The sequence below is a fragment of the Oncorhynchus masou genome, chromosome 2 (genome assembly GCF_036934945.1).
Source record: "Oncorhynchus masou masou isolate Uvic2021 chromosome 2, UVic_Omas_1.1, whole genome shotgun sequence".
Lineage (NCBI taxonomy): Eukaryota > Metazoa > Chordata > Actinopteri > Salmoniformes > Salmonidae > Oncorhynchus > Oncorhynchus masou.
Genome location: NC_088213.1, coordinates 16621526 through 16636592, shown reverse-complemented (window position 1 = coordinate 16636592; position 15067 = coordinate 16621526). Strand labels below are relative to the sequence as shown.

The following is a 15067-nucleotide window of genomic DNA, read 5'->3' as shown; positions in this document are numbered from 1 at the left end:
ACTGAATAGAGTAGACTTGTATACAGTGTAACTGAATAGAGTAGACTTGTATACAGTATAACTGAATAGAGTAGACTTGTATACAGTGTAACTGAATAGAGTAGACTTGTATACAGTATAACTGAATAGAGTAGACTTGTATACAGTGTAACTGAATAGAGTAGACTTGTATACAGTGTAACTGAACAGAGTAGACTTGTATACAGTATAACTGAATAGAGTAGACTTGTATACAGTATAACTGAATAGAGTAGACTTGTATACAGTATAACTGAATAGAGTAGACTTGTATACAGTGTAACTGAATAGAGTAGACTTGTATACAGTGTAACTGAATAGAGTGGACTTGTATACAGTGTAACTGAATAGAGTAGACTTGTATACAGTATAACTGAATAGAGTAGACTTGTATACAGTATAACTGAATAGAGTAGACTTGTATACAGGATTGGAAAGCTGCCGCAGTCATCCCCCTCTTCAAAGGGGGAGACACCCTGGACCCAAACTGTTACAGACCTATATCCATTCTGCCTTGCCTATCTAAGGTCTTCGAAAGCCAAGTCAACAAACAGGTCACTGACCATCTCGAATCCCACCGTACCTTCTCCGCTATGCAATCTGGTTTCCGAGCCGGTCACGGGTGCACCTCAGCCACACTCAAGGTACTAAACAACATCATAACCGCCATCGATAAAAGACAGTACTGTGCAGCCGTCTTCATCGACCTTGCCAAGGCTTTCGACTCTGTCAATCACCATATTCTTATCGGCAGACTCAGTAGCCTCGGTTTTTCTAATGACTGCCTTGCCTGGTTCACCAATTACTTTGCAGACAGAGTTCAGTGTGTCAAATCGGAGGGCATGCTGTCCGGTCCTCTGGCAGTCTCTATGGGGGTGCCACAGGGTTCAATTCTCGGGCCGACTCTTTTCTCTGTATATATCAATGATGTTGCTCTTGCTGCGGGCGATTCCCTGATCCACCTCTACGCAGACGACACAATTCTATATACTTTCGGCCCGTCATTGGACACTGTGCTATCTAACCTCCAAACGAGCTTCAATGCCATACAACACTCCTTCCGTGGCCTCCAACTGTTCTTAAATGCTAGTAAAACCAAATGCATGCTTTTCAACCGATCGCTGCCTGCACCCGCATGCCCGACTAGCATCACCACACTGGATGGTTTCCGACCTTGAATATGTGGACACCTATAAGTACCTAGGTGTCTGGCTAGACTGCAAACTCTCCTTCCAGACCCATATCAAACATCTCCAATCGAAAATCAAATCAAGAGTCGGCTTTCTATTCCGTAACAAAACCTCCTTCACTCACGCTGCCAAGCTTACCCTAGTAAAACTGACTATCCTACCAATCCTCGACTTTGGCGATGTCATCTACAAAATTGCTTCCAACACTCTTCTCAGCAAACTGGATGCAGTTTATCACAGTGCCATCCGTTTTGTCACTAAAGCACCTTATACTACCCACCACTGCGACTTGTATGCTCTAGTCGGCTGGCCCTCGCTACATATTCGTCGCAAGACCCACTGGCTCCAGGTCGTCTACAAGGCCATGCTAGGTAAAGCTCCGCCTTATCTCAGTTCACTGGTCACGATGGCAACACCCATCCGTAGCACGCGCTCCAGCAGGTGTATCTCACTGATCATCCCTAAAGCCAACACCTCATTCGGCCGCCTTTCGTTCCAGTACTCTGCTGCCTGTGACTGGAACGAATTGCAAAAATTGCTGAAGTTGGAGACCTTTATCTCCCTCACCAACTTCAAACATCAGCTATCTGAGCAGCTAACCGATCGCTGCAGCTGTACATAATCTATTGGTAAATAGCCCACCCATTTTCACCTACCTCATCCCCAGTTTTTATTTATTTACTTTTCTGCTCTTTTGCACACCAATATCTCTACCTGTACATGATCATTTATCAATCCAGTGTTAATCTGCAATATTGTAATTATTCGCCTACCTCCTCATGCCTTTTGCACACATTGTATATAGACTCCCCCTTTTTTTCTACTGTGTTATTGACTTGTTAATTGTTTACTCCATGTGTAACTCTGTGTTGTCTGTTCACACTGCTATGCTTTATCTTGGCCAGGTCGCAGTTGTAAATGAGAACTTGTTCTCAACTAGCCTACCTGGTTAAATAAAGGTGAAATAAAAAAATAAAAAAAATAAACTGAATAGAGTAGACTTGTATACAGTATAACTGAATAGAGTAGACTTGTATACAGTGTAACTGAATAGAGTGGACTTGTATACAGTGTAACTGAATAGAGTAGACTTGTATACAGTATAACTGAATAGAGTAGACTTGTATACAGTGTAACTGAATAGAGTAGACTTGTATACAGTATAACTGAATAGAGTGGACTTGTATACGGTATAACTGAATAGAGTAGACTTGTATACAGTATAACTGAATAGAGTAGACTTGTATACAGTATAACTGAATAGAGTAGACTTGTATACAGTATAACTGAATAGAGTAGACTTGTATACAGTATAACTGAATAGAGTAGACTTGTATACAGTGTAACTGAATAGAGTGGACTTGTATACAGTATAACTGAATAGAGTAGACTTGTATACAGTATAACTGAATAGAGTAGACTTGTATACAGTATAACTGAATAGAGTAGACTTGTATACAGTATAACTGAATAGAGTGGACTTGTATTCAGTATAACTGAATAGAGTAGACTTGTATACAGTATAACTGAATAGAGTAGACTTGTATACAGTATAACTGAATAGAGTGGACTTGTATACAGTATAACTGAGAAGGTTGTTTTTGTACATACTGTAGGTCAACTAGCGGAATCCCGTCCTATGGTTGGATGTGACTATCTGGATTCAATACCATTTCATGTTTGAAGAACACAACCACAGACCGTTCAACTCAACAACCCCCAGCTAAGCACAAATTCATGCTGCTTATCAACTATTCTCAACTTCCTGTTTATTTTGATCACTGCTCACCCAAAATGTCACCCTATGGGTGAATATTGAATTTGTGCAGAAAAATAAGCTGGTTGCAACTGGAGCCATGTAAAGAAATGTTGGGCTACACATGTTAAACCCATCAGGTCTGATGTGGCCATTAAAGTCTGAAACTGGGCACAGAAAAGAAACAAACTAAACCCAGAGGAACATACAGTGGCCAGTGGCACGTTCCCGGATGATGTGCTTCTTTCCAGCCTAAAATTAAGAAAATCTGCACAAAATTGTAGGGGCAGACTCCACCGCAAGTTTCTGTGATACGGTGTAATAACATAGATGTATACAGTATACACAGGGTCTTCACAAAGTATTCATACCCCTTGACTTATTCCACATTTTGTTGTGTTACAGACAGAATTCAAAATGGATTAAATAGATTCCCCCCCCCACCCTCACCCATACACACACACAATACCCCATAATGACATCACAACACCCCATAATGACATCACAACACCCCATAATGACATCACAATACCCCATAATGACATCACAATACCCCATAATGACATCACAACACTCCATAATGACATCACAACACCCCATAATGACATCACAACACCCCATAATGACAAAGTGAAAACATGTTTTTAGACATTTTACAGAAATATCTCACTTACATAAGTATTCACACCCCTGAGTCAATACTTTGCAGGAGCTCCTTTGGCAGTGATTACAGTAGAGTGTTTCTGTGTAAGTCTCAGATTTACACACCTGGATTGTGCAACATTTTTTCCATTATTCCTTTCAAAATTCTTCAAGCCCAGTCAATTGGTTTTTAATCATTGCTAGACAACCATTTTCAGGTCTTGCCATAGATTCTCAAGTAGATTTAAGTCAAAACTGTAACTAGGCCACTCATGAACATTCACTGTCTTCTTGTTAAGCAACTCCAGTGTAGATTTGGCCTTGTGTTTTTGTCCTACTGAAATGTGAATTCATCTCTGGTGGAAAGCAGACAACCTGGTTTTCCTCTAGGATTGTTCCTGTGTTTAGCTCCATTCAGTTTATTTGTTATCCTGAAATACTCCCCAGTCCTTAACGATTACAAGCATACCCATAACATGATGCAACCACCACTATGCTTGAAAATATGGAGAGTGGTACTGAGTAATGTGTTGTATTGAATTTGCCCAAAACATAACACTTTTTATTCAGGACAAAAATATAATTGCTTTGCAACATTGTTTGTATTATTACTTTAGTCCCGTGTTGCAAACAGGATGCATGTTTTGGAATATTTTTATTCTGTACAGACTTCCTTCATTTCACTGTCATTTAGGTTAGTATTGTTGCGTACCTACAATGTTGTTTTCTCCAATCACAGCCATTCAACTCTGTAACTGTTTTATAGTCACCATTGGTCTCATGGTGAAATCCGTGAGCGGTTTCCTTCCTCTCCGGCAACTGAAGGAAGGAAGGACACCTGTATCTCTGTAGTGACTGGGTGTATTGATACACCATCCAAAGTGTAATTACTAACTTTACCATGCTCAAAGGGATATTCAATGTCTGCTTTTTTATTTATTTATTTTTGACCAATCTACCTATAGGTGTCCTTCTTTGCCAGGCATTGGAAAACCTCCTCATCTTTGTGGTTGAATCTGTATTTGAAATTCACTGCTCGACTGAGGGACCTTACAGATAATTGTATGTGTGGTGTACAGAGAGGAGGTAGTCATTCATGTTAAACACTATTATTGAGTCCACGCAACTTATTATGTGACTTGTTAAGCACATTTTTACTCCTGAACGTATTTAGGCTTGCATGACAAAGGGGTTTGAATACTAACTGACTCAAGACATTTCAGCTTTTCATTTTTGATTAATTACTACAAATTTCAAAAAAACATACTTCCACTTTGACATTATGGGGTATTTTGTGTAGACCAGTGACAATTCAAAAAAAATAATGTAATCCATTTAAATTCAGGCTGTAACACAACAACATGTGGAATAAGTGAATGGGTATGAATCCTTTCTGAAAGGCCCGTAGGACCACTATGTTCTGTATTAAATAGAGACACTAAGAGCTGGTACAGGCTTGTGGGTCTCACCCGTCAATGATGAGATGTTCGTAGGGGCTTTCTTATCACAGACGGGACAAACCCAGGTGGGTTTCTTCTCATTCATCTGGATGTACAGCGTAGCGTCAAAACACTGCAGGTGGGAACACGTCAGCGCCCGGCACGGGATCATCAGACGCATCTTACCCAGCTACACACATACACACCGGACACACACACACACACACACACACACACACACACACACACACACACACACACACACACACACACACACACACACACACACACACACACACACACACACAGACACACCAGACACACCAGACACACCAGACACACCAGACACACCAGACACACCAGACACACACACACACACCAGACACACACACACACCACAGACACACACACACCACAGACACACACACACCACAGACACACACACACCAGACACACACACACGCACACACACCAGACACACACACAGTAGTTAAACGGTGATAGGGGTATTGAGACAAGTCGGGACACACACAGTAAAGCACAGTAATAGGGGTATAAAGACAGAGTGTGTGTGTTTACCGGACAGAGCAGCGACACACGCAGGCTGGTGGTGGCGATTTCACTGTCTGGATCTGCGGTTAGCTTCTCTTTGACTGCAGGGGGACAGAGAACAGCATGAAGAAGAAGCAGCAATCATGACCACCTATACAAGACCTGCACAACCTTCTACAGTACATGACCACTTCACATGGAATATCGTACAGAGCGCCATGACAACACAGAACGAGACGCCTGGTTTATACAGGCCAGAACTCAACATGTAGCGAGATACACGTGTCATGGACCCGTTCAGCCAGGTCCATAGATCCATACATTTAACCTAGCATGCTAACAGTGCTAACAGTGTAAACAGTGCGTCGTCCTGGCAACCCTTACTGAGTGCTCTGGAATGGTCTGGGTTCCGGATGCCTTTGGACCGTAGTCTCTGCAACAGTACTGTGGACGACTGCTGCTTGACCAGGTACACCGCCATAGAGTAGCTCTGAAAACACAGAAGGTGCTGTAGGGTTGTTAAAATCACTCTCTTTTTCATCCGGATCACTGCACTTTTATTCATGTGTTTTTGCCCCACTGTTCTTACCAAACCAAAACATTATTTATACAGAGCATTTCTTACAGGAGTAAAGTCTAAGTGCTTAAAACATCAAATAAATTGGCCTCCCGAGTGGCGCAGACGTCTAAAGGCATCTGTATCGCAGTGCTTGAGGCACCACTATAGACCCGGGTTCGATCCCGGCCGGTATGTCCTTGTCCCATCGCGCTCTAGCAACTCCTGTGGCGGGCCGGGTGCAGTGCACGCCGACACGGTCGCCAGGTGTACAGTGTTTCCTCCGACACATCGGTGCGGCTAGCTTCCGGGTTAAGCGAGCAATGTGTCAAGAAGCAGTGCGGCTAGGCGGGGTCATGTTTCGGAGGACGCGTGGCTCTCGACCTTTCGCCTCTCCGAGTCCGTATGGGAGTTGCAACGATGGGACAAGACTGTAACTACCAATTGGATACCAGGAATTTGGATAGAAAAGGGGGCAATAATAAATAAATTAAAACATTTAAAACATTAAATTAAAAAAATATATATAAAAATACAAAAAAAAAAAAAAAAAAAAAAAGGTCAGAAAGATTTCTTACCCTTCCAACCTCTGAGGTCCAAGACACCACGACGGTGTTGGGGACTGTGGTGGATAGTCTGACCACTGAGGTAATGTTGATGGGCCGGCTGGGGCGCTTCGGCTCCACACCGTTTTTCGTTGGAGGAAGATAACCCTGAGAGGGGGGGGAGAGAGGGAAAGAGAGAGGGGGGGAGAGAGACAGGTGGAGGGAGGGAGAGAGAAGGGAGAGAGACAGGTGGAGGGAGGGAGAGAGGGATAGAGAAAGAGAGTGGGAGGGAGAGAGAGAGAGAGAGAGACAGGTGGAGGGAGAGAGAGAGAGGGGGAAAAGTCACACCACATGTCAATCAAATGTTTATAGTAATTGAAGGTATGGTTTGTGTGTAACCAGCAGTACTGTACAGTGTGAAACTAGCAGTACTGTACAGTGTGTAACTAGCAGTACTGTACAGTGTGAAACTAGCAGTACTGTACAGTGTGTAACTAGCAGTACTGTACAGTGTGTAACTAGGAGTACTGTACAGTGTGTAACTAGCAGTACTGTACAGTGTGTAACTAGCAGTGACTAACAGTACTGTACAGTGTGTAACTAGGAGTACTGTACAGTGTGTAACTAACAGTACTGTACAGTGTGTAACTAGGAGTACTGTACAGTGTGTAACTAGGAGTACTGTACAGTGTGTAACTAGGAGTACTGTACAGTGTGTAACTAGGAGTACTGCACAGTGTGTAACTAGCAGTACTGTACAGTGTGTAACTAGCAGTAACTAACAGTACTGCACAGTGTGTAACTAGAAGTACTGTACAGTGTGTAACTAACAGTACTGTACAGTGTGTAACTAGGAGTACTGTACAGTGTGTAACTAGCAGTACTGTACAGTGTGTAACTAGCAGTGACTAACAGTACTGTACAGTGTGTAACTAGGAGTACTGTACAGTGTGTAACTAACAGTACAGTACAGTGTGTAACTAGCAGTACTGTACAGTGTGTAACTAACAGTACTGTACAGTGTGTAACTAGGAGTACTGTACAGTGTGTAACTAACAGTACTGTACAGTGTGTAACTAGGAGTACTGTACAGTGTGTAACTAGGAGTACTGTACAGTGTGTAACTAGGAGTACTGTACAGTGTGTAACTAGCAGTACTGCACAGTGTGTAACTAGCAGTACTGTACAGTGTGTAACTAGCAGTAACTAACAGTACTGCACAGTGTGTAACTAGAAGTACTGTACAGTGTGTAACTAACAGCACTGTACAGTGTATTAACTAACAGTACTGCACAGTGTGTCACTAACAGTACTGTACAGTGTGTAACTAGGAGTACTGTACAGTGTTTAACTAACAGTACAGTGTGTAACTAACAGTACTGCACAATGTGTAACTAGGAGTACTGTACAGTTTGTAACTAACAGTACTGTGCAGTGTGTAACTAGGAGTACTGCACAGTGTGTAACTAGGAGTACTGTAGTGTGTAACTAACAGTACTGCACAGTGTGTAACTAACAGTACAGTGTGTAACTAACAGTACTGCACAGTGTGTAACTAACAGTACTGCACAGTGTGTAACTAACAGTACAGTGTGTAACTAACAGTACAGTGTGTAACTAACAGTACAGTGTGTAACTAACAGTACAGTGTGTGGAGTTGTGTTTCTTACCGGGAGGTTGCATGGCTTCCCGTTCACCTTCACACACAGATTGGGCGGAAAGTGGTCTTCCTGAGGACAACTCGTCTCAGAGAGACAAAACCTGCACACACACACACACACACACACACACACACACACACACACACACACGCACACGCACACGCACGTCAACCATAATGGGCATATTGCAATGAAGAATGGCCACTAGATTATGGTCAGGGTTATGTTTCCACCCCTAACCCCTCCCTAAGACAGGTGTCAGGGTTATGTTTCCACCCCCTAAGACAGATGTCAGAGTTATGTTTCCACCCCCTAAGACAGACGTGAGGGTTACGTTTCCACCCCCTAAGACAGATGTCAGGGTTATGTTTCCACCCCCTAAGACAGATGTCAGGGTTATGTTTCCACCCCCTAAGACAGACGTCAGGGTTATGTTTCCACCCCTAAGACAGATGTCAGGGTTATGTTTCCACCCCCAAGACAGATGTCAGGGTTATGTTTCCACCCCCTAAGACAGATGTCAGGGTTATGTTTCCACCCCTAAGACAGACGTCAGGGTTATGTTTCCACCCCCTAAGACAGATGTCAGGGTTATGTTTCCACCCCCTAAGACAGATGTCAGGGTTATGTTTCCACCCCCTAAGACAGACGTCAGGGTTATGTTTCCACCCCCTAAGACAGACGTCAGGGTTATGTTTCCACCCCTAAGACAGATGTCAGGGTTATGTTTCCACCCCTAAGACAGATGTCAGGGTTATGTTTCCACCCCTAAGACAGACGTCAGGGTTATGTTTCCACCCCCTAAGACAGACGTCAGGGTTATGTTTCCACCCCCTAAGACAGATGTCAGGGTTATGTTTCCACCCCCTAAGACAGATGTCAGGGTTATGTTTCCATTGTGTTCGTGGTTGGGCTGGTAGTTTATAAACATGGTTTTGTTGCGTTCGTGGTTGGGCTGGTAGTTTATAAACATGGTTTTGTGTGTTCGTGGTGGGGCTGGTAGTTTATAAACATGGTTTTGTTGTGTTCGTGGTGGGGCTGGTAGTTTATAAACATGGTTTTGTTGTGTTCGTGGTTGGGCTGGTAGTTTATAAACATGGTTTTGTTGTGTTCGTGGTTGGGCTGGTAGTTTATAAACATGGTTTTGTTGTGTTCGTGGTTGGGCTGGTAGTTTATAAACATGGTTTTGTTGGGTTCGTGGTTGGGCTGGTAGTTTATAAACATGGTTTTGTTGTGTTCGTGGTTGGGCTGGTAGTTTATAAACATGGTTTTGTTGTGTTCGTGGTTGGGCTGGTAGTTTATAAACATGGTTTTGTTGTGTTTGTGGTGGGGCTGGTAGTTTATAAACATGGTTTTGTTGTGTTTGTGGTGGGGCTGGTAGTTTATAAACATGGTTTTGTTGTGTTCGTGGTGGGGCTGGAAGTTTATAAACATGGTTTTGTTGTGTTCGTGGTTGGGCTGGTAGTTTATAAACATGGTTTTGTTGTGTTCGTGGTTGGGCTGGTAGTTTATAGTAACATGTTCTATGTTGTGTGGTTATAAACATGGTTTTGTTGTGTTCGTGGTTGGGCTGGTAGTTTATAAACATGGTTTTGTTGTGTTCGTGGTGGGGCTGGTAGTTTATATGTTCTGACAGGACGACAAGGCCTGTTGTACTGAAAAACTATGTCTGAATTGGAAAGAAATGTGGAGGGTCATTTCCTATTGTTTGGAAGTCGATATCGTAACCATAGAAACAGATACAAAGTGCTTTGTTCTATAATGATATTTAAATTGCGCTTCACACAGTTGCTGTAATCCATATCACTTTCATTTACACCGTGGTAATTTATTAACACTTAGTCTTCAGTGGCCTTACTTTATTTTCACAGAAGATATATAAATCATTTGGCTTAGTAATTGTCTGTAATTAAACGTGTTATCTAAATCATTGTATTTGACATAGGCTACATTTACAGTCTAATCATTATATTTCAGTTGTAGGCTGTTGTCATATTCTTTAATTCCTGTTTTTCATATTTCCATTTTGCGGTTCGTGATAGGATGTTATGTCGTTTGGGTGGGAGTCTGTCGAGTATAAAGCATGGTAACAGCCATTTCCTCTGTCTAGTATAAATCATGGTAACAGCCATTTCCTCTGTCTAGTATAAAGCATGGTAACAGTCACTTCCTCTGTCTAGTATAAAGCATGGTAACAGTCACTTCCTCTGTCTAGTATAAAGCATGGTAACAGTCACTTCCTCTGTCTAGTATAAAGCATGGTAACAGTCACTTCCTCTGTCTAGTATAAATCATGGTAACAGTCACTTCCTCTGTCTAGTATAAATCATGGTAACAGTCACTTCCTCTGTCTAGTATAAAGCATGGTAACAGCCATTTCCTCTGTCTAGTATAAAGCATGGTAACAGTCACTTCCTCTGTCTAGTATAAAGCATGGTAACAGTCACTTCCTCTGTCTAGTATAAATCATGGTAACAGTCACTTCCTCTGTCTAGTATAAATCATGGTACCAGTCATTTCCTCTGTCTAGTATAAATCATGGTAACAGTCATTTCCTCTGTCTAGTATAAATCATGGTAACAGTCACTTCCTCTGTCTAGTATAAAGCATGGTAACAGTCACTTCCTCTGTCTAGTATAAATCATGGTAACAGTCACTTCCTCTGTCTAGTATAAATCATGGTAACAGTCACTTCCTCTGTCGAGTATAAAGCATGGTAACAGTCACTTCCTCTGTCTAGTATAAATCATGGTAACAGTCACTTCCTCTGTCTAGTATAAATCATGGTAACAGTCACTTCCTCTGTCTAGTATAAATCATGGTAACAGTCACTTCCTCTGTCTAGTATAAATCATGGTAACAGTCACTTCCTCTGTCTAGTATAAATCATGGTAACAGTCACTTCCTCTGTCGAGTATAAAGCATGGTAACAGTCACTTCCTCTGTCTAGTATAAATCATGGTAACAGTCACTTCCTCTGTCTAGTATAAAGCATGGTAACAGTCACTTCCTCTGTCTAGTATAAATCATGGTAACAGTCACTTCCTCTGTCTAGTATAAATCATGGTAACAATGACTTCCTCTGTGTAGTATAAATCATGGTAACATTCACTTCCTCTGTCTAGTATAAAGCATGGTAACAGTCACTTCCTCTGTCTAGTATAAAGCATGGTACCAGTCACTTCCTCTGTCGAGTATAAAGCATGGTAACAGTCACTTCCTCTGTCTAGTATAAAGCATGGTAACAGTCACTTCCTCTGTCTAGTATAAATCATGGTAACAGTCACTTCCTCTGTCGAGTATAAAGCATGGTAACAGCCATTTCCTCTGTCTAGTATAAATCATGGTAACAGTCACTTCCTCTGTCTAGTATAAAGCATGGTAACAGTCACTTCCTCTGTCTAGTATAAAGCATGGTAACAGTCACTTCCTCTGTCTAGTATAAATCATGGTAACAGTCACTTCCTCTGTCTAGTATAAATCATGGTAACAGTCACTTCCTCTGTCTAGTATAAAGCATGGTAACAGTCACTTCCTCTGTCTAGTATAAATCATGGTAACAGTCACTTCCTCTGTCTAGTATAAAGCATGGTAACAGTCACTTCCTCTGTCTAGTATAAATCATGGTAACAGTCACTTCCTCTGTCTAGTATAAATCATGGTAACAGTCACTTCCTCTGTCTAGTATAAAGCATGGTAACAGCCATTTCCTCTGTCTAGTATAAATCATGGTAACAGTCACTTCCTCTGTCTAGTATAAATCATGGTAACAGTCACTTCCTCTGTCTAGTATAAATCATGGTAACAGCCATTTCCACTGTCTAGTATAAAGCATGGTAACAGCCATTTCCTCTGTCGAGTATAAAGCATGGTAACAGTCACTTCCTCTGTCTAGTATAAATCATGGTAACAGTCACTTCCTCTGTCTAGTATAAATCATGGTAACAGTCACTTCCTCTGTCTAGTATAAAGCATGGTAACAGTCACTTCCTCTGTCTAGTATAAATCATGGTAACAGTCACTTCCTCTGTCTAGTATAAATCATGGTAACAGTCACTTCCTCTGTCTAGTATAAATCATGGTAACAGTCACTTCCTCTGTCTAGTATAAAGCATGGTAACAGTCACTTCCTCTGTCTAGTATAAATCATGGTAACAGCCATTTCCTCTGTCGAGTGTAAAGCATGGTAACAGTCACTTCCTCTGTCTAGTATAAATCATGTATAAATCATGGTAACAGTCACTTCCTCTGTCTAGTATAAATCATGGTAACAGTCACTTCCTCTGTCTAGTATAAATCATGGTAACAGTCACTTCCTCTGTCTAGTATAAAGCATGGTAACAGTCACTTCCTCTGTCTAGTATAAATCATGGTAACAGTCACTTCCTCTGTCTAGTATAAATCATGGTAACAGTCACTTCCTCTGTCTAGTATAAATCATGGTAACAGTCACTTCCTCTGTCGAGTATAAAGCATGGTAACAGTCACTTCCTCTGTCTAGTATAAAGCATGGTAACAGTCACTTCCTCTGTCTAGTATAAAGCATGGTAACAGTCACTTCCTCTGTCTAGTATAAATCATGGTAACAGTCACTTCCTCTGTCGAGTATAAAGCATGGTAACAGCCATTTCCTCTGTCTAGTATAAATCATGGTAACAGTCACTTCCTCTGTCTAGTATAAAGCATGGTAACAGTCACTTCCTCTGTCTAGTATAAAGCATGGTAACAGTCACTTCCTCTGTCTAGTATAAATCATGGTAACAGTCACTTCCTCTGTCTAGTATAAATCATGGTAACAGTCACTTCCTCTGTCTAGTATAAAGCATGGTAACAGTCACTTCCTCTGTCTAGTATAAATCATGGTAACAGTCACTTCCTCTGTCTAGTATAAAGCATGGTAACAGTCACTTCCTCTGTCTAGTATAAATCATGGTAACAGTCACTTCCTCTGTCTAGTATAAATCATGGTAACAGTCACTTCCTCTGTCTAGTATAAAGCATGGTAACAGCCATTTCCTCTGTCTAGTATAAATCATGGTAACAGTCACTTCCTCTGTCTAGTATAAAGCATGGTAACAGTCACTTCCTCTGTCTAGTATAAATCATGGTAACAGTCACTTCCTCTGTCTAGTATAAATCATGGTAACAGTCACTTCCTCTGTCTAGTATAAAGCATGGTAACAGCCATTTCCTCTGTCTAGTATAAATCATGGTAACAGTCACTTCCTCTGTCTAGTATAAATCATGGTAACAGTCACTTCCTCTGTTTAGTATAAATCATGGTAACAGTCACTTCCTCTGTCTAGTATAAAGCATGGTAACAGTCACTTCCTCTGTCTAGTATAAAGCATGGTAACAGTCACTTCCTCTGTCTAGTATAAAGCATGGTAACAGTCACTTCCTCTGTCTAGTATAAAGCATGGTAACAGTCACTTCCTCTGTCTAGTATAAATCATGGTAACAGTCACTTCCTCTGTCGAGTATAAATCATGGTAACAGTCACTTCCTCTGTCTAGTATAAATCATGGTAACAGTCACTTCCTCTGTCTAGTATAAATCATGGTAACAGTCACTTCCTCTGTCTAGTATAAATCATGGTAACAGTCACTTCCTCTGTCTAGTATAAATCATGGTAACAGTCACTTCCTCTGTCTAGTATAAAGCATGGTAACAGTCACTTCCTCTGTCTAGTATAAATCATGGTAACAGTCACTTCCTCTGTCTAGTATAAAGCATGGTAACAGTCACTTCCTCTGTCTAGTATAAATCATGGTGACAGTCACTTCCTCTGTCTAGTATAAATCATGGTACCAGTCACTTCCTCTGTCTAGTATAAATCATGGTAACAGTCACTTCCTCTGTCTAGTATAAATCATGGTAACAGTCACTTCCTCTGTCTAGTATAAAGCATGGTAACAGTCACTTCCTCTGTCTAGTATAAATCATGGTAACAGTCACTTCCTCTGTCTAGTATAAATCATGGTAACAGTCACTTCCTCTGTCTAGTATAAATCATGGTAACAGTCACTTCCTCTGTCTAGTATAAATCATGGTAACAGTCACTTCCTCTGTTTAGTATAAATCATGGTAACAGTCACTTCCTCTGTCTAGTATAAAGCATGGTAACAGTCACTTCCTCTGTCTAGTATAAATCATGGTAACAGTCACTTCCTCTGTCTAGTATCTAGCTGGCTTGACATGGTAACATCCACATCGTGGTTGTAGTATAGTGGGAGGATATATATTGATCAGGACACACAGTGGTTGTAGTATAGTGGGAGGATATATATTGATCAGGACACACATAGTGGTTGTAGTATAGTGGGAGGATATATATTGATCAGGACACACATAGTGGTTGTAGTATAGTGGGAGGATATATATTGATCAGGACACACATAGTGGTTGTAGTATAGTGGGAGGATATATATTGATCAGGATATATATAGATCAGGACCTACATAGTGGTTGTAGTATAGTGGGAGGATATATATAGATTAGGACCTACATAGTGGTTGTAGTATAGTGGGAGGATATATATTGATCAGGACCTACATAGGGTTTGTAGTATAGTGGGAGGATATGTATTGATCAGGACCTACATAGTGGTTGTCGTATAGTGGGAGGATATGTATTGATCAGGACCTACATAGTGGTTGTAGTATAGTGGGAGGATATGTATTGATCAGGACCTACATAGTGGTTGTA

At 41.3% G+C, this 15067-nt stretch overlaps 1 pseudogene; it reads right to left on the bottom strand.

The window, feature by feature from the left end:
• Nucleotides 1-15067, bottom strand: part of LOC135552618 (E3 SUMO-protein ligase PIAS1-like) — a 54453-nt pseudogene that overhangs the window by 7184 nt on the left and 32202 nt on the right.